At 40.5% G+C, this 22,246-nt stretch overlaps 1 protein-coding gene and 1 long non-coding RNA gene across 2 annotated transcripts in view; one reads left to right on the top strand and one right to left on the bottom strand.

Moving 5' to 3' along the window:
- Positions 1-11,223: 11,223 nt before the first annotated feature.
- Positions 11,224-22,204, bottom strand: LOC120440254. Its single transcript, XR_005613109.1, has 3 exons — positions 22,086-22,204; positions 11,673-11,757; positions 11,224-11,383 (listed from the first exon to the last, which is right to left on the bottom strand). It is a non-coding gene; the product is annotated as an uncharacterized LOC120440254 (long non-coding RNA).
- The window catches only part of col7a1 (collagen, type VII, alpha 1), a 63,357-nt gene continuing 62,972 nt past the window's right edge, over positions 21,862-22,246 (top strand). Inside the window, exon 1 of the mRNA XM_039612407.1 lies at positions 21,862-22,237. The gene's annotated coding sequence lies outside the window, so the exon portion shown is untranslated. The remainder of the gene's footprint in view (positions 22,238-22,246) is intronic.

Genomic DNA, 22,246 nt, shown 5'->3' with positions numbered 1-22,246 from the left:
TTCTTCTCTTGAAATTCTTTGGTAGAAAGACTTGTTTTCTGAGGGCTGTTTTGTTGCATGACACACTTATCTAGGAATTTAGATCAAGGACAGATGTCCTGAAAATTTCTTTTAATATTTGCTAGTATAATTCAAACTTTATTGCTCCCTTAGTGACGATAGGCCAAATGCAGCAAAACAGTCCCAAACCGTGATGCTCCCATCACATGTTTCACAGCTTGGATGGGATTTGTATGCTGGAATGCAGTGTTTTCCTTTCTCCAAACAGAACTCATTTTACTTAAAACAAAAGCTCTATTTTAGGCTCATTCTGACACTCAACATTGTTCAAACAGCCTTGTGGTTCGTCTCTGTGATCTTTAACAAAATGCAGATGGGTAGCAGTGTTCTTTTTGGAGAACAGGGCGTTCTCTTTGCAGCCCTGCCATACACACTATTTGTTGTTCAGTTTTCGCCTGATGGTGGTCTCATGAAAATGAACATTAGCCAAAGTGACAGACGCCTTTTGCTTTACCCTGGGTTCCTATTACATACTTGTTCTTGGATTGATTATTGTTGGCTAACCAATTATGTGAAACCTGATGGTATTTTAAATTACTCACTGGCCACTTTGTTGGGTATTGCAGATATCTAACCAGTCAGTCACATGGCAGCAATTCTGTGTATTTAGACATGTAGAAATGGTCAAGGGAAACTGTCCGACAGGCTGGTCTGAGTATTTCATACTGGGTTTTTTTTTTCTCTATCTCTAAGAGAAAATATCCAGTGAGTGATATTTCTGTGGGTGAAAAAGCCTTATGATGCCTGAAGTCATTAAGGAAGGAAACGGTAACTTAAATAATGACTTGTTACAACCAAGATATGCATTAGAACATCTCTAGATGGGCAACACATCAAATGCTGAAGCAGAAGAGTGTACCATTTCTGTCAGTTAAGTGCAGGAAACTAAGGGTACAATTTGCACAGGCTCAGGGACAACAGAAGATTGGAAAAATATTGCCTGGTCTGATGAATCTCAGTTTTTGCTGCAGTGTTTCTTATTTAGGCCTGTTAGTACAAAGTGAGCATCATTTAAACACCACAACCTGCTTGTGTATTGTTTTATCACCCATGTTCCGATGGATGTCTCATGTCCTAAAGATTAAATGATCTCAGCTGGTTTCTTAAACTGTACTCAAATGAACTCCATAGTGATCAGATTTCAGGCCAACAGAGCACTTCTGGGATGTGGTCAAGGATGTAGATGTAAGTGACATTTTCTGCCTGTTAGTTATTTGGGGTTTCAAAACAAACATTTGCTAAAAACATTCAGAGCACCTTTTGGGTAGTTTGGATGGTGCTGATGCATGACAGCTACAGCGAATGACAGAATGAATACAGCAGTTATTTAAACAGAGATATCAACTGATAACCCCCGAAAAAACACAAGAGGGAAAAGGTACGTTACTATTATAAATCCACAAATACATTCATCCCAGTTTGATGAAGAGTCTCTCGGGTGTTTGGCATGAGAATGAAATAGTTATTACAAAGACGAGAGCTCACTCCAGAGCGGTAGAGCTAAACATGATGTTGATTAATCAACAGTAAATAGATAGAGTCTTTATAGCTTCTAAAGACTTAATGATGGCTGGAGCTTAGCTGGGAGGGCAGACAAGAAAGATTCATTCTCAGGGTATTTGCATGAGTGACTCTTTCTTGGCTCTGTCTATTTACCCTGGATTTTGGAATCACTGTGTATTAAATAAGGTCACAGCAGAGCCCAGAGACCATTGTGGTAACTCCATCAAGCACTATTTTGACGTTTATACAGATCAGCTTCAATATGGTGTTCTTTCCCTGTAGTGAGCAGGGAACTGCCCAGTACATGCTGGAGACAAGCTTTTTTTTGTTTTGTTTTGTTTTGTTTTTAAAGTTCCTCAATTCATTTATCACTTTACTTTCTTTCTTTTGACTTTAAATGGTCTCAGATTCATGAATCAGAGCAAGCTTTTCCCTGACGTGGCAGTCACCAGAAAAAAGAAGGACCATGGGAGAATTGGGGATGTGGATGGGAAATAGAGCAGCTTGTCAAACCTAAGCTGCATAGACTGAAATGTATTTAAAGCAAAGGGAAAGCGTCTGTCATTTTTCTGATTATGATAAAAACATTAGAGTGTCTAAGTGCATGAAAATGCAAAAGAGCATTTATGGAAGTATAATTTAATTGCAACAATTCTGTGTGCAGAAAAGTGTTGTGACCTTTGTCCTACCTTCTGCTTTGTAAAAAACAGATTTGGTCCGAGGGGTCATGGTGGATCTGAGTCAGTTGCGGGGGATGTGGAGGATGTGGGGTGATTGGGTTGCAGCAGACTGCACACACTGCAGAGAAATTAGACAGGTTGTCAGCTGAGTGTGCAGCAGGGCTCTGGCAGCCAGCCCTTCTCTGGAGGAGAGGAGTGCAGGATGGAGGAGTGTGCGAGTCTTGCACGAAGAATTGAGACATGGTTTCCTGTGTGTATTTCCTGTGTGTTTAATGTGCAGCTCAGGGCCAGGGCCTGTTTCCTGTGTGTGATGGGTGCCAGGCCCAGGACCCCAACACAAAGACAACACGCCATGAGAACCCACCAATGTCAGTGGCAGGCCAGACAGCTGTTGCATGCATCAGGACAGTTTCAAAGGCTTCTCTCTATATATACAGGCTCACAGTGGTACAAAGTTTACAAAATATAGCTCGTGAGGGGAAGAGATCGTTCTTATCCTGTCCGTTTGTGTCTCTGTGTCAGTACTCTTAATAGGCAGAGATACCAGACTGCTTGCAGTGTGTCTCACCTCATATAACTCTATAGAGTAAAAAATCCTGACATATTAAAGAGTGAATAAAATTTTCAGTATATTTTACACTTCCTTATTGTTTGCAAGAAAAAAAAAAATAAAAAAAATAATTATGATTATTTCAATAAGGACAGTTCATGTGAACACGGAATACATTCAAACATTTTCTTCCACTTATCCATATCAGGGTCGGGGGTCTGTCGAAGGGCAAATGCAGAGAGACAGACAACCATTTGCCTTTTTTGGACTGTGGGAGCAAACCAGAGTACCAGGAGAGAATCCACAGAGACAAAGGAGAGAACACAGAAAGGCCCCAGCCAGGTGTTTGAGTCAAACTCAAGACCTTCTTGCTGTGAGGCAACAGTGGTAACCATCACACCATTATGCTTGTAATAGGGCAGCCCTTAGCGGCTGGAAACACAGTGAGATGGACTAAGGCAAGTGCAGTGGAACAAAGTATTTATTTGCCATACAGCTCTCCTTACAACAATTCACTTCGAGCTTCTTCACAGCACAATATATCCCTTCTAATGACAACCGGCAGCCTTAAATATGTTCAGCTGTCACAGATCAAACCATTATTCCACTCTTAGGTAAATTCTTAAATCCCAACCTTCCACCACAGTATACAATATATCCATTAGAATAAATAAATACATAAATACATTTCACATTTTCATATTAATAAATATTTCACACTTTAATTTTACACCAAACCCAATACTATAAAACCCAGAAACCCAAGCACAAAAAAAAGATTCACCACACTCTCTTTACCAATGGTCTCTCCCGAACCTTTAAATGGTGTCTGGACCCCGGGAAACATTTGCCCAAACACCTTGAAGAGGACACAGGCAAGAAAGGTGAGTAATCATTATCTTACAAACACCTATTTGCACCACTTTCTTCCTAGATTTCACACACACATTTGCATTAGTTTTCCTTACTGGTAAACCTTAATCATAATCTCAATCACCATTCTTCTCTCCTGACAGACAACCACCACATTCCTTGATGAGGAGCAGCTGTGCAGGATCTGAATCAAGGCTACCAACTGATTTTAAAATTCCCAATAAATAATCAATAAATATTTAAACTTCTTGTGTGCAAATGTTTTACTGTGCAAATCCATGCTTAAAGTGCAATGCTAAATAAAGTGCTTGATAAGGTGCTTTTAATAAAGTGAAAGGTGTGCTCTAAAGTGCTATACAGATAATATAATACAAATACATTTAGTAAGGAAGTCCTCTTCCTTACATTTCCTCCTCCCTCTCCTAAGCGCGAAGTGCTTTAGTCCTCTGTCATCCTAGATAAACAGTCAGCAACCACATTTGACTTCCCTGGCCTATACTGGACCGTAAAGTCATAAGGCTGCAGAGACAGATACCATCCTGCAATGCGGGCATTCGCATCCCTCATGCGGTTCAACCACTGGAGGGCACGATGATCCGTCTCTAGAGTGAAGTGACGTCCCAGAAGATAATACCTCAAGGCCTCGATAGCCCATTTCATGGCCAAGCACTCTTTCTCCACCGTCGAATACCTCGTCTCCCTGTCGAGTAGTTTCCGACTCAGAAACACCACAGGCCTTCTTTCACCATCCACCTCTTGCTGAAGGACAGCCCCAAGGCCAACTCCCGAAGCATCAGTTTGCAAGATGAATGGCTTGTTGAAGTCTGGGCTGTGTAGAACTGGATGTGTGCAAACTGCTTCCTTGAGGTCTCTGAATGCTTGCTCACAGTCTTCTGTCCAACGCACTTTGTTGGGGCTGAGCCTTTTGTGAGATCATTCAGTGCAGTGGATCGCTCTGCAAAAGAAGGTATGAATTTCCTGTACCAGCCTACTAGACCCAGAAAACCTCTCACCTTCCTTTTTGTTGTCGGAACTGGGAAGGACTGAATTGCTTCAATCTTTCCAACCTGCGGCTTTATCTTCCCAGAGCCAACCACAAAGCCCAAGTACTCCACTTCTCTCTTGGCTATGGAACACTTCTTGGGGTTAATAGTCAGTCCAGCCATTCTGATGGAGTGTAGCACCTTCTGTAGGTGAATGACATGCTCTTCCCAGGACTGGCTGTACACCACCACGTCATCCAGATATGCTGCAGAGAATGCTGACACATCTCTCAGTACATGGTCCATTAATCGTTGGAATGTCGCTGGTGCACCTTGAAGCCCAAATGGCATGACTTTAAATTGGTACATACCAAAAGGAGTTTTGAAGGCTGTCAGCTCTTTTCGCTTCTGGTGCCAAAGCCACTTGCCAGTATCCTTTACACAGATCGAGTGTCGTAATGTACCTTGCTGATCCAACTCTCTCCAGCAGGTCATCCACCCTGGGCATTGGGTAGGGATCAAACTTGGATACTGCATTCAAATATCTGAAATCAATACAGAATCTCAGGGTGTCATCTTTCTTTGGTACCAAAACAATCGGGCTGCACCACTCACTACTTGACACCTCAATGATTCCCAGGTCCAACATCAGTTTTATTTCTTTCTGAAGCACTGGCACCAACCGTTCTGGAATTCTGTAGCTCTTTTGTCGAACGGGTGCATCCTCCTTCACCCGTATCTTGTGCTGAACCAGTGATGTGAAGCCTGGTGTTTCTCGAAAAGAGCTGTGGGTCCACGAGTGGTTTAATATCAGCCTGCTCAGTATGAGACAAATGAGAAAGGTCAACTGAAGCACAAACTTGAATGTTAGTTGGAAAGAACTTCTCAGTCACCTCCTCATCCTTAACTGAACGCACCAGTAACTGATGGACCGGCTCTTGTCGGCTGTGGAATTCCTTCAACAAGTTCACATGAAATGTCTGATATTTTTAACTCTTTCTGGCATATTCAGTTCATAAGTGACTTTACTCACTTGTCTGACGATCTCATATGGTCCATGCCATTTTGTCAGCAGCTTGTTATCGCTGGTGGGGAGCAATAACAGTACTTTCTGACCTGGAAGGAAGACCCTATCCCTGGCCTTCTGATCATACCATGTCTTTTGATGTTTTTGTGCAGCTTTCATATTGTCTTGCACCAATGATGCCATTTTCTCCAACCTCTCTCTCATGGTGATGACGTAGGCTGCGATGTTTTAAGCCCTCTGCTTTGGGGTCCTCCCAGCAGTCCTTAAGCAGATCCAGGGGCCTCTCACTTGGCGGCCGTACAAAAGTTCAAAAGGCGAGAAACCAGTGGAAACCTGCGGGACCTCCCGGTAGGCGAACAGAAGGTATGGCAGCCATTGATCCCAGTCAGCACCTGTGTCAGAGACAAACTTGCGCAGCATACTTTTGAGAGTCTGGTTGTATCTCCACTAGCCCGTCCGTTTGGGGTGATAAGGGGTGGTCTTAAGTCCCTTTATCCCTAACAGCGTATAAACCTGCTGCAACAACTTGGATAGAAAGTTCGTTCCACAATCTGTCAGAATTTCTCTTGGTATGCCTACCCTAGAGAAAAAAGCTGCAGCAGACAATTAGCAATGTGACGGGCTTTAATTGATCTGAGTGGGAAGGCCTCAGGAAACCGTGTTGCATAATCACATATGACTAATATGTAGCGATGACCTGTGGAGCTCCTCTCTAAAGGGCCCACAATATCCATGCCTAGCCTCTCAAACGGTGTTTCAATAATTGGCAGTGGTTGCAACTGGGCTCGTGCTACTCCTTTGCCTGAGGTCAACTGACATTTTTCACAGGAACGGCAAAACTCAGAAACCTGGACATACATCCCTGGCCAAACAAAACGGCTGCTGATCCTATTCAACGTTTTGTGAAAAGCCATATGACCTGCCCATGGAATTGAATGACCCAAATCCATAACTTTGTTTCTGAACTGTTGTGGGAGTGCTACAGCTTCGCATATCCCCTTTCTCTGGTACAAGATGCCTCCTTTAATTAAGTAAACAGTGTCTGCAAGACAGCTTACCTGACCTTGACTAGCCCCCTCTACCTCTGTTACCTTCTCAAACCAGGGTTTTAGAGTAGGGTCGCTTCTTTGGAGTGCACCTAAATCTGAGGGAACATCAAACTCAAGCTGGTTATTCGGCTTAGGAAACAATGCTGTACCTTTTTCCCTGAGCCTTTGAACTTTTCTCTTCTTTTCTGAGCCCTAGACTTTCTAATCTTCCCTGGCTCTGTTTCGAGAGACTCCTCAAAAAAGGGTAGCTCTTGCATCATTTCCTTTGCACTTTGTGCTCTTGTGACTACATGACAGGGTCTAAATGGTTCAACTGTCATATCTAGAGGAAGTGAGCCTCCAGATTCATCACCTAGAATGTCTTTCTCAGCACTCATTTGAGGGTCATAATCTGACTGATGTATTAGATCAAAGAGAGTGGGGATGTCATTACCAAGTATCACTGAATATGGCAAACTGGGAACCACAGCTACCACTAACAAGTAGGTTTGACCTCCCACTGTCAGGTAAACCTCAGCAGTAGGGTACCTGTGTTCATCTCCATGCACACAACTTATTGTAGCCCCCACCCCACTTAGCTTTTCTCCTGAAATTATGCTAGAATGTACAAGAGTTTGGAAACACCCAGAGTCGAGCAAAGCTTCTTCTTTACACCCATTAATTAAAACAGGGACAGTACAAGCTTTCTTTCCTACTGGCTCTGTGGCTGGTCTTGGAACTGCACACAAAAGAGATGGTTTTGACTTAAGGGCAGGGCAAAATTGTTGTGTATGGCCAAAGTTATGACAGTGATAACATTTAATATCCTGAACTGAAGACTTAAAGGATTTCTTCACATTGTGAGGTCTATGGGAAGGGAACTGTCTAGAACTAGAAAGATTTCTAGCCTGAACTTGACCAGAACCCTGTTCACCCCAATGGACTTACTTGGTTGGGCGTAGTGGGTATCCCGGCTGAAGTAGGTGCTCTTGCTTCCTTTTCTGGCTGAAGTGAAAACCTCTGCGAGGCTAGCTGCTTCCTTTGCCGTCTTGGTCATGCTCACGTATCCAGATTTCCAGCTCTGGGTTAACCATTCTTAAAAACTGCTCCAGAATTATCTGCTCAGATATTTCTTCTACAGTTGATTTTTCAGGTTTAATCCATCTTGAAAACAGGTCTCTCAATCTTACATAAAGTTCACGTGGCGTCTCACCTGGTTCAACTTTCATAGATCTGAAGCGGCGTCTGTAGGTGTCAGCAGTGATCTCATATTTTGCCAGAATTGCCTCTTTCACTTTATCATAGTTCTCAGAGTCTGTTACATCCATAAGAATGTAGGCTGTGCGGGCTTTACCTGTCAACAGGGGAACCAGACGAATAGCCCACTCATCTCTGGGCCATCGACACACGTTTGCCATTCTTTCAAACGTAGTCAGAAAATGTTCAATGTCATCTTCTGGTGACAGAGGAAAAAGTTTTGGTTCAATTAAAGACCTGGACCCACTGGCCACTAGAATGTCTTCACCATTGAATCCATGTTCTTGTTCTTCAGATGTTGTAGGGGCGCTGGCGCCTCTGGTGGATCAGGCTTATCAATTACAGCATTAACTTGTAGCTGGATTTGTTGAAATTGATGCTGCATGCCTTTCCACCTTTGCTCCTGACGTGACAAATCCTTCTCCCACTTTTGGTCTCTGGCTGCTTGAGACCGCATAAGAGATTTCACCAACCCTGTCAACTCCTCCAATTTGTCCTCAGGGCTTGTTGCTGCCATGGCCTCTAGCTCAGATGAAGCTCCAACTCCTTCATCAGGCTGCTCCTCTTGGCCTGGCTTTCTTCCACCTCTTGTCATCATCTTCTCACTGTGGCATGAGTGATCCCACTTCTGACACCACTTGTAATAGGGCAGCCCTTAGCGGCTGGAAACACAGTGAGATGGACTAAGGCAAGTGCAGTGGAACAAAGTATTTATTTGCCATACAGCTCTCCTTACAACAATTCACTTCGAGCTTCTTCACAGCACAATATATCCCTTCTAATGACAACCGGCAGCCTTAAATATGTTCAGCTGTCACAGATCAAACCATTATTCCACTCTTAGGTAAATTCTTAAATCCCAACCTTCCACCACAGTATACAATATATCCATTAGAATAAATAAATACATAAATACATTTCACATTTTCATATTAATAAATATTTCACACTTTAATTTTACACCAAACCCAATACTATAAAAACCCAGAAACCCAAGCACAAAAAAAGATTCACCACACTCTCTTTACCAATGGTCTCTCCCGGAACCTTTAAATGGTGTCTGGACCCCGGGAAACATTTGCCCAAACACCTTGAAGAGGACACAGGCAAGAAAGGTGAGTAATCATTATCTTACAAACACCTATTTGCACCACTTTCTTCCTAGATTTCACACACACATTTGCATTAGTTTTCCTTACTGGTAAACCTTAATCATAATCTCAATCACCATTCTTCTCTCCTGACAGACAACCACCACATTCCTTGATGAGGAGCAGCTGTGCAGGATCTGAATCAAGGCTACCAACTGATTTTAAAATTCCCAATAAATAATCAATAAATATTTAAACTTCTTGTGTGCAAATGTTTTACTGTGCAAATCCATGCTTAAAGTGCAATGCTAAATAAAGTGCTTGATAAGGTGCTTTTAATAAAGTGAAAGGTGTGCTCTAAAGTGCTATACAGATAATATAATACAAATACATTTAGTAAGGAAGTCCTCTTCCTTACAATGCTGCTCTATTTAAATACAGAGTTTGAGTAATAAACCATTTGGAAATTAGACTTTGATGAAGCTACATAGCAGAGCAGGTTCCACTAATGATAGTAAGTAAGTCAGGGCCCGTAGTGTTTAGACACCATGTGGCGATGGCAGAGATAAAGCAGGTAGGAAGAGCATCCCCAAGTCTCCAATGATCTCAGTGGAAGGGTGGATATCAAGAAATCAGTCATAAAGCAGGCAAAAAAGGAGAAAAATGATTAGGTATGCCACATTACTAAACAACTGGTCTGAAAATCAGAGATGGAGTGATGAATCCTAATTTGAAAGGGTTTGTTCAAATCGTCATTACTATGAGGTCAGAAGACAGGCAAAAGAGTAAGTGGCTAAAGCTATCTGCAATACACAGTGGAGGCTCTGTCATGGTTTGGGCTGCATTTCAGCCAGTGGTGTTGGAGATCTTGTCAAAATTGATGAAATTATGAATGCAGGAAATCACCTTTAGATTTTGATCCACCATGCAATAATCTAATTGACAAAGCAAACACACTGCCAGTGCAGTAAAAGCATACTTGTATAGAAAGACAAACAATGGGGCACTTTCAGTCATGGATTGGCCTCCCCGGAGCCTGGGCAGTAACATTATTGAAGTGTGGAATCATCTTGACTGAGAACCGAACAAAAGTTTGCAAATATCCAAAGAAGAGCTTTGAATGTCCTTCAAGAAGCTTGGAGAAATATTCCTGAAGACTACTTAAAGAAATTACAAGGAAGCTTACCTAAGAGAGTTCAGGCTGTTTTGAAGAGTAAAGGTGCTCATTTTTGCCTTATATATTGTATTTCTGATTTGGTTTGAATGTTTTAATGAATTGCTAAACCTTTTTCCCAGTTTTCCAGTGTAGTGGGTGGTTCAAGACTTTTGAATAGCAATGGACTTATATGTGTTAATGACTTGACTAAATACAGCTCCACGTTCACCAATTGGTCACTAACTTCATCTGTTTGTTTTTTTGATATTGGGAATGGCAGTAATGAGAGTAGAAGCTAAATCAGCTAGCTGAAAAATGCTAAAAACCCTTAGAGCTGAGGGAAACTGCACAGTCACGTACTGATTTGTCACTACAAGTCACCCATTTTTCAAATAAGTAGGTGTTTTAAGCTACTGTTAGTTTTAAAAATGCTGAATACAGTTGCCTAACTTAGCTGAGCAAATTGAATGTTGAATTGTTTGAAGTTTTTGTTTGGACATGTGCTTGAATGTGTGTGAGGGTGAATGTGAGGAGCTCTGACAAAGTGACAAAACCTCACTCAAGAAAATGGAGCATGTTTGCCCAGTAAGAATAGCCTTAAACACACAACCAACACAAACAAGGACCCTGAGCAGATGGAAGGACAGGCAGGAGGTAAAAAAAGAGGATAAAGAAACCAGAGAGAAAGAGAGAAAGAGGTGGGGATGGTGTGAACATGACTGGAGTTGTTAATTCACCTCAGACAAGCACAGACACACACACTGAAACTGTGACGCATTAAATGACTCTTCCTGGAATTCTCTTTGAATATATAAGTTTGTGGTGAGGATGATCTGTGCATGCGCATCCACAACCCCGTGACTTATTATAGTTGGGAAATTTCTCAGCAATACTGAAGATAAATTTTAAGCCAGAAACACAAACAAACATATGAATGGGCACAGACACAACTGTTGCAACACAAACACACTGGAAGCATATGATCATGAACACAGTAATTTATGGTGTAGGGCAGTCAGCCAAGAGCCAGGGTTTCAGACACACACAGATAGGTGAACCAGACTGCTTCCAAGAGCGAGGCCAGATGGAGGAGGCTGCCAGTCTTCTGTCATCACATGTCAGCACACCAGGGCTACAAATATACAGCAAACCCAGCCTTATTCTCTTCATCTGCACTGTAAAATATCAGAAGCACGATAGGTGTTTCTTTATAGTCATGTATTTTTTCCAAGTATTTGAGCACAAAAGCATTTTTTTGCATTTCTCTCCCATTGTTTACAGCATTATGAAAAATAACACGATTCAATGTATTATAATTCATTATATCATAGGATACAGACAAAGAGCCAAGAACAGATCAGTTTTTTTATGTCTTAAATAAATTGGGAAAAAATAGAAATTGGTACTTGGTAAATAAACAAATGAAAACTACACTAACAATATTAGTTATTAGTTGCCACTTACCAGTAAACTGCCAGCGGTGAAAGGCTGATACACCTCCTAAAAATCTTCTCAAAAACCGGACACCACATCCTTTAATTCAGAGAGCCTGAAAACCAGTTAAAGACCACATTTTAAAACTGGAAATCAAAAGAAAACAATTGAAGAAGTCGGCTTCGATAATTTGCTGATGCATTTAGACACATACCAACATCTAATCAATCAAAAGCATTTCTGTTTTTAAATCTATTCAGATGAATCCCTTTGTCACATGAAAAGTGGCACTGATGAAGAGGGTTTTTGAATTCATCTGAGTTTGAAACCTGCATTTTTGAGTGGCATACAAATGATGCTTATCAGTACTTGCTTAAAAAAAATTTGTTTTATGAACTATAGCATACATCACTAGTACAAGGATTCAACTTTCAGACTCCTCATCACGTGTAAATAACAAAAGTCTTCAACTTGAGCAGGTATCAAAGCCTCAAAGCATTATACACACTGTGCCACTATCACTCAGCTTTATTTAATACACATTTGTCCCCTCATAGTTTTTCTGGTGTGATTAAAATTTCCATTGTTGGAAATGTCGACTGCACATCGTGTGCACACTTGTGTGTACGATCCATGAATTTCCTTCAGTGTGGAAACCGAGACTATTTACTATTTCTCCTTTTGGGGACATGTCTTCCTTATGGGGTCCAAACAAAAAACATAACATAAAATCGTAAAACATTTTAAGATTAGAATCATGGGTACAGTTAGGCAAGTAGCAGTTGAGATTCATGTTAGAGTGTGTTTCCAGGAAGTGAACACAAGTCAGTGTAATGGTTTCTGAAATGATGGGAAAGAGTGTGTGTGTGTGTGTGTGTGTGTGTGTGTGCGCGTGTGTGTGTGTGTGTGTGTGTGTGTGTGTGTGTGTGTGTGTGTGTGTGTGTGTGTGTGTGTGTGTGTGTGTGTGTGTGTGTGTGTGTGTGTGTTTCCAACAGGGCTGAAAGGGCTACAGGGGAAGTCTACTGTATTTCATTATGTCCAAAAAGAGAGAGAGCAGGCAGCAGTCTATTCAGTAGGGCTTTGAGAAAAGAAAGGACCTCTCACCCTTTATGAGGACTCTCAGAAAGCCTTTTTTCTTTTCTTCCTCAAGCATCATTGTGTGCTATTTACTACAAAACTCATTTAGCACAAATGAAAGAAACTCTTCTTAATGGGTGTGTGTTCTGTGTATGAAAAAGGGGGGTTATCTATTCCTCTGCTTTCACAACATTTATGACTGATAAAAGCACAGCAGTGGCTTAGTTACCAGCTGTGTATGTCTAAATACTGCAAACATGCAGGATAATGATGCAGCAATAAGTCATTAAGACCCAGACTAAATCTCTCAAAAACATTAGGATGGGCAGGGATCTGAACTCTCCACGCCTTGCTCTATTATTGCTCCACTTTTTGTAGTGTCACAAAACTGACAGGTCTGAACATGAAGAACATGAAGATGAAAGGAAATAAAGAAATATGGGTGGAAGCATCAACCGAGAGATATATCAGTCACATGTGACTATATTCAAATTTGTTAAGGTGGTTTAATTTTGACGATTTGAAATTCTGTGGCAAACATCAAAAGGTCACCAAAAGGCATGGCCATGAGAAAACAGTAACTCATCCTCAGCTGATCGGACATTTGTCTGTTGGTTTAAACAAAAGGTCACAGGGACTGAGTATTACCGCTCCTCTGTACTAGAACAAAAGCTCGACTTTCAGCTAAATCCTCTGTGAGTAAACTGAGCCTTGACATTTACAGAGTTACTTTTAACCTGTATGCTCAGCGACTCACTCTACACTTGTGTTTACTTCATCTGAAATATGTAACCACTCTTGATTGGTAGCAAAACTGAAATGTAATCAACACAAGACTATGGTACCAAAATTATGAGTTAATCCCAAAGACTCAGTCTTGTGCTGAATCTCTGCTGCTCTCTAGTGACCACCTACCTTCATGGCATGTTCTTAAAGATGGTTTGTGTAGTCTTTTAAAGAACTCTGCATTTTTGTCTCATCTTCACAGAAAGAATGTAATTCTGGGTTTAATTGTACTAATTTCGTTCCCCCACCAATACAATATAAACACAATTCATGTCACGATAAAAAGACTTTCATCCAGGAACTCAGGGACTACTTATCGGTGTGGAAGTATGATTCTTATATTGTATCACGTTTGACTTGTTTTCATATCATATTTACAGGGAAATACACTCCATAAATGCTTTTTGCCAACAAGCCCTGAAGGAGAACCTTTCCCTGTGCTGACTTTGAATATATTCGAGCGACTGTAAGAGGCAACAAATTTCACTAAAGCTAGATGGAGACAAATGAGCTACCTCAGGTCATTAAAAGAAAGAAGAATTTTGACATTGCTCACAAGAAGCATCTGGCACTGCTTGAACATATGGTTTTAAGAAAGAAATATTAAGAAACTGCTGATTTAAAAAGTTAAACAATAATCTCGGAGAGTTCAGGTGTTCATCTCTATCCTCCCTAGAAGTGGGCAATCAATCAACCTAGAAGATTTGAGAAGCTTGACTACATTCATTGGTCTTCTTCTTCTACATTCTCCTGCTTCTTTAGGGGGTCGCCACAGCCCATCATCTGCTCCCATCTCACCTGATCCCTAGCGCCGTCCTCTGTCACACCAACCATCTGCAAGTCCATCTTCACTACATCCATGAACCTTTTCTGAGGTTTTCCTCTTTTCCTCTTGCCTGGCAGCTCCACATTCAACTCTCTTTGTACAATTTGTTTACTATTGCTCCTCTGCACATGTCCAAACCATGCCTCTCTAACCGTAGTCTCTATACCACTCAGCCTAAACTGTCCCTCAGACGTAGTCATTTCTTGTCCATTCTTGTCACTGCCAATGGAAATCACATCCAACCCGTCCCGCTGTCTTCTTCTTAGTGCTACCATCTCCAAATCATACACCACAGCATGTCTCACTACTGGGGCTGGTTTCCAAGTACTCCATCCTGCCTGCACTCTCTTTTTTTTTTTTTACCTTTTTTTGTACCTGTCTTTTGCCTTTGATGGTTGACCCCAGGTATTTAAACTCGTCCACCTTCACTACTTGCCTACTGTGCTTCTTGCATATACAATTAGCCCTATGATGGACTGGCAACCTGTCCAAGGTACCTCGCTTCTTGCTTTATAACAGCTGGTATAGCTACAGCCTTTTCAAATGATTAGTTTTAAGAAAATGGATGGATGAAAATAAATCGCATGGCACTGAGTTTGGTTTCCATTAGAAGGATACCAATGAAGAAGCCACAGCTCTCTAAAACAAACCAATATCCACAGCTTTTGCCAAAACATAATTTTATGACCAGTTATTGCAGAACACTAATATATTACATATGGTTTAGAAATTTTCACTTCCTGTCATGTGAGTTTAGTTTATTTGACTCTTGTAATGGCATACATTAAAAATATTTCCACCTCTTTAACTACAGTTGTATGTCTTGAGATTAGAAGTCATTGTCCTGTGGCTCCCTCTAGTGGTGGTGCAATACATACAGACCGCTCTATTAAAAGCAGCCCTGCACCAGACTGAACATGTCCCATCCTCTTGGATCCTGCTGTTGTACTGTCATACTGTCCTTATTCGCTCCTATGAATTTGTAATGATCGCGATGATATAAAAAAGTACAAATATATTTTAAGTGTTGCGCAGTTTAATCTGGAGGGTTTTAAGATCAAACAAGTGGTCTCCAGATAATGTCTGATACCCCCAAATCATGTGCATACAGAAGCCACTACTTTCTGTTAGCATGAAACTAGAATCTCAGCTCCACATTTTATTCCTAGTGCACATGCACCCCCAGTAAAGCTTTAAATCCTTGCAAACTGCACGTGACTCATTGAATCGCTATGTGAAAATAGCAGATGTATTTTGTAAATAAAAAAAAAGTATCCTGAAACACTGGCTGAGTGTTGCTGTGTTTATCCGTGTACATTAAAACGAGCCAGATTTGTTTGTTAGACCACACAAAAATGCTTGTTTGAGTCAATACCGCGTGAGAAGAGTCTTAGTCAGCTGTCTGTCTGGAAATCAAGCTAGGAACAATTAAACCATTACCCACCCTTTAAACTAAACCTCAGTATTTCCAACCCATGACTAACACCATCTGATTTTGTTTGTTGCTTCTCGCTAAGGTTAAAATTTAAAGTTAAATTTCTTCATATGCTCTGAATAAATTTGTAAAATGTGGAAGTCCCATTTACTTAAAAAGGACACAGGTTTCACAGTGACAATAGGCAGTGTATGCACAAAACATCATCCTCCACTGCTCCTCAATGTTATATCGCAGCAGTTCCCAGGCAAAATGCACTAAAAGAACATTTTTTCGTAATTATTTATACAATTCAATAGAGCCAGGCTAGTGGACCTCATGTTATATCCCATGGTTTTAGTAGTACTTATTTCCCACTTTAATTTGTGTCCTTTTTTCCAGTTTTCTAGTTTGTTTTGCTCTGTTAGTTTTTCTTTTGAAACCTGTATTGTACATCTCTGTTTTTCTTCTTATATCTTTAATACTGAAGATTTTCTCTCATACTGGGTGTTTTGCGCTTCTTTTTACCAACCTATCCCAAATCTGGTCAAAGCTGATTGCAGGCCCTCCCTGATCCTGGTTCAGCTATAGGTCTCTTCCTGTTAAAAGTGAGTTCTTCATTCCCACCGTTGCCAAGCGTGTATTTCCAGACAATTCAAATAACTGCTTTATCAAAGGAGCCTTTAATGTTGGACCCAGCGAACTGCTGCTCAAGTCAAAGGTCAAAAATCCTTGTGATGAACAGTATATTTCACCTAAAAGACATGAGAAATTCTACAAGAGGGGCTAATATGCACCTACGCAGACAGAACGCTCACAGGAAGAGCAGTGGAGACCTGAAAGTGAATCACAGTGATATTTGGAAGTCTACGCTCTCTGTTTAAGCCCCACGAACCCTGTTGTTATAGAGTAATGGGACAGCTGGAAAGGTAAAGTGGTGTTTTAAAACTCTTAAAGGGGACCACACACAAATTCTGATTTATAATTAAATTATGCTGGGATGAGCTTCTCCAAAACAAAAAGCAGCTGTCTCTATACCTTAGAGACTGGTACAAAGATTAAAGAGACACATAATTGCTCGTTTTTCAATTATGTTTATGGGGTTTTTTTTTTTAAATTTTAATAAAGACGTGACAGTCATTTAATCCTGAGGTTTGGCCTCTAAATCTTTTAAAACATGTTGGATCTTCCAGCCAAGAATGACGATGCCCATCGGTGCTATTACAGAGGAAATCAACATCCAGGCCAGACTGGTGAATCATCAAAGACACTGCTATTGTTTACATCCGTTTGTTCAGACATGTTACCACAGTGTTAATAAAAAACCCGGTATTAACATCAACTGCTGCCTTCTGTCTGCAAGCCAGTGGGAACTCATCCCAAGCAGAGACCTGAAGAAGTGAAGCCGCTCAAAGCAGTCGGAGTCTTCTGCAGCGATGGCATGTTTCCTAACACACAGCATTTGTTTTGAGGCAACAGTGACACATCTAAGAGCAAATGAAATGCTTTGAGTCGCAGTGTGCTGGTTTGAAAACAGATGATCAAAAAGGTGTTCATCTGGTCAGAATTGTACTGTAAAATATGGACACTGTAATTTAAATGCATGTTATTTTCAAAAAATAAGTAATAATGAGTAAAAGTTAAGATTTTATTCTGGATACTACAAGGTTGGAGGTGGAATTGTCAGTGTAATTATTATATTTTTCCTTATCCAAAGCTCAACTGTGCTACTGCTTCTATTCAAGAATGTCTACAGACGTCTTTTTTTCACAAGTATAAGCAGGAACTCGAGTAGCTTTTATGTAGCACTTTACTGTGACTTGTTATCAGCTGACTTTTGGGGACATGTCATTGTTCAAGTCATCATAGCTTTGCTTCATGCACCACGATTGTGTCAACCTTTCAAACTTCAAAAAAGAAAACAGGAAAATCACCTAGCCTCCTAACCTTCCTACAAACCTAAATCTTGACTTTAAGCTGCTAACCACACCAAACACTGGACACAACTATGTACCAATCTGACAATTTCCCTTTTTAATTATACTTTACCCGTCAGAACACTTTATGCTTTATGTTCTGTTCTCACCTCTCGTTCTTCTGTAATCTAGTTACGAGAGCATTTCACTGTGCTATTTGTCACCTGGACGGGTGGTATTTAAGAAGAAAGCTGCAGGCGATTAAGGAATTAAGAGGAAGCCTGGCTGTTCATCGCCCTCCTTCCTTTCCAAAACAAGGTGAGTAGTTTGTGAATTCTTAACTAAACATTCCTCTGTTGTGTCCTGTAGTACAGACAAACAGAAGAAAAAGCAGTTTGTATAGATAACTTTAAAGCAGGGATGTCAAACTCATTTTACATTGTGGGTCACATCCAGCCCACTTTGATCCTAAGTGGGCCACAGCAGTGAAATTCCCCTTTCTGTCAGTGTAACGAAGCTTAACTACATGTTTAATCTCTTTGATATCTTGATATAAAGATACTGAGCGCAGGTTAGGGTTAGTGTTAGGGTTAGGGTCAGATTGCTTTGTTAATTAACAGAAACTTTTCTATTTAATTATTTTTTTTACTTTTTTTTTGATAGACGTTTGATAGACAGTGAAGAAAACAGGAACTTTTCTTTCATTTAACTATTTATCTATTACTTATTGACTCTGGTGTTGTAAGAAGGCTAGCTTTATGATGAGGGAACGCTCTAAACCTAATGAAAATGCATCAAAATTCCAAAATTTCTGCCCTCCTTTACATTTTCCAAAACCGTTCAGAGGGCCCGTCTATTGTCTTTGCCTGGTTGAGTCTGGTAAACAAACACAGATGGTGCATTTCTTTGTCACTCACCAGTCTGCTTTAAGACCTGTCTGCAACAAACAAAAACCAAAGGAAGGCTCAAATCTTTTCACACGATGGTCTGTTTAAAATGATGAGAAAAAAAATGAGTGCCTACATGAAGAAACGTTGCACTCTTCTTTAATGTCTAACCCAGGTAGAAATCTCAACGTGTGGAGAAACATGAAGGAGTAAAGGGAGAACAGGAAATGGAGAGATTGGTGTCAATCACAAAGAAAACAGACATCACACGTCACCACCCTGTGCGCACCTCTCTTAATCTTTAAAACAACAACAAAAATAAATAAATAAAAATGTTTAGTTGAGAAATTGTAAAGAAAATAGTTGCACCACAGATTATCAAGGCTAGTATGGAGCAACTGACTCCGAATATGACAGATACCGAGATGATGAACCTTTTTTAAAGTACCCAGTGCCAACTCAGTCCTCCACAAACCATGTTCACACTTGCTGATAGCAAGTTGCTTGAAGAAGCTCATTTTTAAAATATTACAAGCTGTAATCCCTGCCTCCTTGATCTTGTTTTAATCATATGGGGTTCATTATGTCCTATTATGTCTCCAGGCTGAACACTGCCATGAGAACTCCTGAACTCACTGCGTGCATGCCGGAGCTCTCATGACATCCCTCCGCTGACACATTCTCCTGGCCGTACATCTATGAAAATAGAACCGAGTAGACGCATGTTTCTCTTAAGATATGATTCACTCTCTCTTTTCTTAAACTATTTTTAGGTTTTACTGAACAAGTAAGATGTTTCCCAGCAGAACCCAGTGCCGCATTCACACAATTAAATTCTTGCAGCTGAAGTGAATGCATATATTTGAAATAATTACTATAATAACTGTCCACAGTTCCTGGCTACAGGAAGGAATGATCCAAAAAGCTGGGGACAGGGTAACTGTCTTACTCACTTCCGCCCTGACCAAAGGAATTCAGCAGGTCTGGGAATTGAATTCAAGCCATATGGGCTGTTTACTGTTGTATCTTGGTTATGGTTATGATTGAAGGATACACATGACACTAAATCAGGGAGGTGATCTGCAGAGTACAAACTTAGGCAATTTAAACCACAAGTCATCTTGTCTCAATCGTTCCCAACCAGCAGAGGTTAAAAAAGCATTGTCAGGAGAACATACATTCTGCACTGGAATGTGTTTTTATTAGTGCAGCATGGTTATGGTTTCAGTTTTGCTGGCTGGTTCAAAAGATCCAGAGCTGCACAACACATCTGCCTAGCACAGATTTCTGCCTGCCTTCCTGCCTGATTGTTTACACCAGACTCTGCCTTTGGCTCTCGCTTAAAGTGGAAAAAAAGAAACCTCTGAGGTTTAATTCAGTGGGAAATGTACCCTCTGAACAGAAGAGGAAGAGAGCATTAAAAATCTAATCTGGGAATCACTTTAAATATCATACAAACAAATAGAAATCACAACAACATATGACATATAAACTGCAGCACTTCCATTTAAGAGTAGGAGTGTAATTCACCTGTAAATAGTGCATACGGTTAGAATAATCCCTTATGAATATAATAGGTATAGCTCAGATGTGCAGTCGTTGCTAAGGCAACAATAACTAGCACGCTAGTAAAAGTTAACAATAGGAAGCTGCCCTGCAAAGAATGCCGAGCAGTCTAATTTGGTGTTGATGTGAGTTACAGAGGCTCAGAGTGGCTGGTAGGGTGATGACTTTTGGCAAGAAGTGACAGAACCAGGGAGTGTCTGTCAGCTCCTTGCAGAAGAGCATTCATTTTTACGAACAACAGTACATATATTATGAAGGATACTCTTTCATTACCATAAATCTTTTTCTTTGATTAAATTGGTAGGTTCTTGCTTCCAGTTTAAAGTGTTTCAAATGGCGTTAACTACAGTGTGAATTACAATTACAGCAAAAACTGTGGATATGTTTCTTGAAAAAAAAAAAAGCAGTCCAAATCTTCGGTTGCTACCAAAGAAGCTATGCCTGTCACACATAATCTATAACCACACATGAAAACACTTTAAAAAAATGATAAGCTGTTCACAAATGCTGCTGAAAACAGTGGCTGGATAAGCATGCTTTTAAAACCTCAAATGATAATGAGGCAATCCTGCCTCTCCATTTCTAATTAAAAATAATTTTCTGTGATTTGCATCTGCACTGAGGTTAAGTAGGAATGTTGATCCAATATCCCAGTGCATACTGATGAGCAGAGACTGCAGTTCTAACTCATACTGTTTCCTTGCTGTATTGCTTGCAAATGACCAAAGAAGTATCCTGTCAAAGCAGAGGGTTTACCCCCTTTCTTAAACTGACCAAACTGAAGTCCATCAAGCTGCAGCGGACTAAACTGAGTCAAAGTCTTGCATTCAGAAGGTGAGGTATCAAACCGCAAATCATATTTTGCTCAAATTTAGAAACTGGTACTTAATTTGCATGATGTTGACAGTTTATGCTTTTTCACACAAGGCAGTTGTTAAGCTAGTTGCACTTGCTGTCTTGTGTCACAAGATTTATCTGTAAATTTATATCGTGAGAATGTCATTATATCGCAGGTTTCTCTGACCCATAGGTATTTTTATTTTTTAAAATCTTAATTATTTTTGTAGTAAAATAAGCATTTCTAGCCTAAAAATGAATAAAAGGGTTATAATAAGGTTTATAAGCACATAGGAATAATAAAATAAACATATGGTTTCTACTGTACTATACATAATTTGTTATATTACTATGTGTCTGTAAGCAAATTTCATGAGGGTTTGCCTATCCAAGTTACTCCTGACATAATTACATGTTTATTTTTGGAGCCTTCTGGGAAACTCTTCTGCATTTCCTTTTAAGCAAAGCCTCATTTAAAATCTTTTAACTTTGTTTTCATAATAAACAAACTGCACAAACCCCCCGAAATAAAGTTGCAGCAGCCCTTTTAAAAAGCTGTTTAGCAGCTAGCCTTCTTACAAGTGAGCATCATTAGCACCACATTAAGGTATAGGCATAGAAAGGCTGGTTTTTTTATTACAGTTTTTGTTTTGTTGAGGAGTTTTAATGTAGAGTCTGAGATCACTGGTTACACATTTTTCAGTTAAACTAAATATTTCATTAAGTACTAGTCATATATTGTTTTTCTTTTTTGTGATATTACCACCGGTGCACATAACTTTTTCCATGTCAGTCTACAGCAGGATAAAAATCATGTGACCAGAAGTTTTCCAGGTAGAAGTAACGAGATTACTGTTCACATGTAAACGGTTGCATGGGCTGCTTTTCAGTCAGCAGCAGGGAGGGACGACAGGCAAAGAGAATGAGGTGTAAAAAAAAGGCAGGAGAAAGGGAGAGCTCAGGACTCCCCTTCAGGCATCCGAACAAGTCTGGACTGTTCTGCTCCTGCTTGAGTTCAGCCCACGCTGAACAGCGCTGCCTCGGGATCCAGAAATAGCGTTCACATCTGACGGTCCTCCACCGGGATGCAGCAACAGGATCTGGGCATTTGAGCTCCACTGGATTGCTTTTTACCTTTTTGAAGTTGTGACGTTGGACGCCGGGATTGTGATTCTCGTCTGTGCGGTCAAAATACTGCACGGAGATCCAGGGCTGGTGGATATGCCACAGGTGGAAAGGTGGGGAGCGGCAGGCTGCAGTCGGGTGCAAGGAGAAGAGATCCCCAGGTAAGATAA

This window comes from Oreochromis aureus, linkage group 5 (genome assembly GCF_013358895.1).
Source record: "Oreochromis aureus strain Israel breed Guangdong linkage group 5, ZZ_aureus, whole genome shotgun sequence".
In the NCBI taxonomy this organism is placed as follows: domain Eukaryota; kingdom Metazoa; phylum Chordata; class Actinopteri; order Cichliformes; family Cichlidae; genus Oreochromis; species Oreochromis aureus.
This window is presented reverse-complemented; position numbering and strand designations above follow the sequence as displayed.